Raw genomic sequence first — 3889 nt, 5'->3', positions numbered from 1 at the left:
CCATCTTTGGGGAGGCTGGAAGGGACTGGGTGGGCTCCATTCCATACCCAGCCTCACCAGTGCCTGCCTGAGGTCACCAGTAGCGAGGTGGTGGCAGTGCGAACCCAGGGCTGCTCCAGGTTCCCACGAATGTCATCTGCCTGCTCAGCCACCCGGGCCCCTGGGAGTGCTGACTGCACCTGCCCATGGTGGGGAACCAGGGCCCCGGGCTCCTCCCCGGTGTCCAGGAAAAGGGAATCACACAGTGGTCCACCTCAGGGGGCTGGCTGGGCACTCAAAGCTCAGGGGTAAGAACACACCACTGCACCCCAGGGAGAGGTGCTCCAAGCGCAGGGGTGTGTGCTGCTCTGGGCACGCCCTCTGAGGGCACTGGGGCGACACCGGGGCAGGGCTGCAGGCACAGCGGGACGTCTGTGCAGGACATGATGACTGCGTTATGAGGAGCAGCAGATATCTCATGCCTGCAATTTTATTTTATTATTTATTTATTTTTTTTAATCCTCACCTGAGAATATTTTTTTCCATTTATCTTTAGATAGAGTGGAAGAGCGGCGGGGAGAGAGAGAGAGAGAAAAACATCGACTGGTTGCCTCTCGCACGACCCCAACCAGGGCTGGGGATGAACCGCAACTGAGGTGCGTGCCCTTGGCCGGAATCGAACCTGCGACTCTTTGGTCCATGGGCTGACGCTTTAACTGCTGAGCCAAACCGTCCAGGGCATTATGCCTGCAATTTTAAAAGACCCAGAGGAATACCCCCAAATTGTTAATAATGATGATTTGGGGGAGGGAGACAGTTTATCTTAGACATTTGGTTTTACCTTAATTGTTACCATGAACATGTATACATTTTTGAATGTATTTTTTTTTCTAATTTTGTTATTGGTTTTAGAGAGAGGGAGAGAGAGAGAGAGAGAGAGAGAGAGAGAGGAGAGAGAAACATTGAGTGGCTGCCTCCCGCATGAACCTGACTGGGGATTGAACCCACAACCTGGGTAGGTGCCCTGATTGGGAATCGAACCCGTGACCTTCTAGAACATGGGACGATGTTCCAACCGACTGACCCACACTGGCCAGGGCAGCATGTGTTATCTTGATTTTAAAAGTAACACTAGCTGAAGTCATTACCTCTGGGGACAGAAACTTGTTTGGGGGAGGAGGAGGTAGTTAAAAGACACTTTAGCATTGTCTGGAACAGTTAAGTGTTTTGTTTTGTTTTTAAGAGATGTTCTCTAGCAGTTTTTAAAGCACTTTAAAAACCTAGTAAATAAAACTGCTAGCTGCAGCTTCTGAGCCCTCCCCTTTTCCCTCGTGCCTTCTCCACTCCCACTTGCCTGGTGGACGCGCCGAGGAAGGCAAAGCTCCGCAGAGCCCAGGCCCGGAGGCTGAGTGCTGCAGCCAGGGCAGCTCGGCACTCCAGACCCCAGCTCCAGGGGCTCCGGGGGCTCCGGGGGCTCCAGGCTGCCACACTTAGCCAGTTCTTCTGTCAGCGGAGGGGAGCGGGGCTGGAGCCCAGGAGCCCAGGAGCCCAGAAATGGAGGGTGCTCTCGACACTGATCCCTGCCCACCTCCCAACAGTCGAGGCACCATTCCAAGTTCAAAGTCCTCCAAGGCGCTCTGGTTGCAGGCCCAAAGGGATCCTCGTGCACCCTGAGCCCACCAGCCCAAGGGTCCGCACCTTTGCCCAGTGTAAGAGGAGGGGTGTGTACTTGAGGAGGGCCCGGCCTCTGCCCGGCACCAGCTCCCCTCCTCCTCACCCTCTCTTCTCCGCAGTGGCTGGCAGGCAGCACTGCTCAGCACCTGACAGCCCCTCCGCCCCCTCAGCTCCTGCCTCCTGCACTGTCATGTCAGTTTGGACAGCTGTCAAGCCAGCTCGGAAACATCCCCAGCTTTCCCCACTTGTCTGGAAAGAGCCCTGAACAGAAGCCAGGAGACCTGAAGTCCTCAGTCTGCCCCAACCAGTGGGGTGACCATAGGCATCCCTTTCCCTGGGAAGTGAGCGATGTGCCACCTTTCTGCCCACCTGGGCACGATCATCAGGAGAGCTGGGGGTGGAGGAGGCAGAGGGAGCAGAGTTTCTGTTCAGTCAGCGGCCAGCTTTTGCTAAGCGCCTGCAGCATGCAGGGGCGGTGCTAGGGGAAGCCCAGCCGAAGGAGCGCCTGCCGGCGAGGCGCTCAGGGTGCAGGGTGGGGCCTGCCAGCAGGCAGACTGAGAATGATGTGGAAATTCCACAGTGACAGGATTCAAGTAGCAAGACAGGGCCATAAGTTATGGCTGAGGGAGCTCAGAAGCTTTGTAGAGGTGGGAGCATTTGATCTGGGCTGGAGGGATCATTAAGAGTTCACCAATTAGCCCTGGCTGGTTTGGCTCAGCGGTTAGAGCACAAGCCCGCAGACCGAAGAGTTGCGGGTTTGATCCCCAGCCCGGTGGGGGTCATGTGGGAGGCAACCAGTCCATGTGTCTCTCTCACACCAATGTCTCTCTCTCTCTTTCTCTCCCTCACCCCTCCCATTCTGTCTAAAAAAAGATCAATAGAAAAATATCCTTGGGTGAGGATAAAAAAAAAAAAGAGTTCACCAATTAGAAGAGACCAGAGAAGCCTTCTAGGCAGCAGACAAGCAAAACATGTTCCACCTGCACTGGAAGGGCAGTCGCGGAAGATGAGGCTGAAAAGACAGGCGGGCGGGCGCTGGATGTGTTGGGTCTCTGTGTCAGTTAGAGTGCTCTTGGCTACAAGCAAAAGAGTCCACAGGCTAAAGTGCACAGACACACATAATGTTTTCTTTTGTCACATAACAAACAGAATCAGGGCATTGCCAGGCTGGCTAATTTAGCAGCTCAATGGTATGGTTAAGAACCATTTTTCCTCCTTTGGGCTTGGCTCCTCATGGTTGCAAGGTGGCTGCTACAGCAGTCGACAACATGCCCTCACTCATCCAAAGAAGGGGCCATTTCCTCAGAAGCTCAGCAGATCTCCCCTCCCCCGGCCCCGGCCCACACCAGGTCCTCTTGTCTAGGATTGGGTCACATGACAAGGCTTTTACTATAAAGGTGGACTGGAAAAGCAAGCTCCTGGCATTGTCTCTGTCTGATGGAAGGCTAAGGGCACCAGCAGGAAGAAGGGTGGAAGCAGAGGTCCTGGGAATGGCCGTTGTTAGAAAAGCAGCAGCGTCTGCCAGGGCCCTGGATGCCAAGCTTAGAGTAAAGACCACCACGAAGCAATGGGGCAGCTGTCAGAAGCCTGTGGCCAGGACACACACACACACACACACACACACACACACACACACACGGTTGTTCTCATATTGTCCCCTAGGCAGTGGTTCTCAACCTTCCTAATGCCACAACCCTTTAACACAGTTCCTCATGTTGTGGTGACCCCAACCATAAAGTTATTTTCATTGCTACTTCATAACTGTAATTTTGCTACTGTTATGTCTTAGGCGACCCCTGTGAAAGGGTTGTTTGACCACCCAAAAGAGTTGCGACCCACAGGCTGAGAACAGGTTGAGGGCCTAGAGAGAAAAGAGAGGGCAGGGGTCACCCCATTCTGGAAGAGCAGGGGCCCAGCATGCTCAGAGGTCCCCGGAAGGCCGGTGGTCCATTGGGCATCTGCAGATGGCAACGTGAAGGAAGGGGCCTTAGGGCCCAAGACAGGCTCAGAACACATGGTGGGCAGGGGCATCATGCCAAATGTCTCCACCAATAGCGCTTGATCCTTTGGGTTCAGCGTTGCCCTCCTCTATTTTATAACACAACGCCGACAGCAGGGCAAAGCTGCCCAGGCCACAGTGTAAGTAAGCTGACAGAATCATCACCACCCTAGAAGGGCAAGGCCCTGGGCATCTGGTTGGGAGGAGGCTCTGAGATCGAGCAAGGGGCCACCCAAG

The sequence above is a fragment of the Molossus molossus genome, unplaced genomic scaffold (assembly GCF_014108415.1).
Source record: "Molossus molossus isolate mMolMol1 unplaced genomic scaffold, mMolMol1.p scaffold_m16_p_15, whole genome shotgun sequence".
Taxonomy (NCBI): Eukaryota; Metazoa; Chordata; class Mammalia; order Chiroptera; family Molossidae; genus Molossus; species Molossus molossus.
This window is presented reverse-complemented; position numbering follows the sequence as displayed.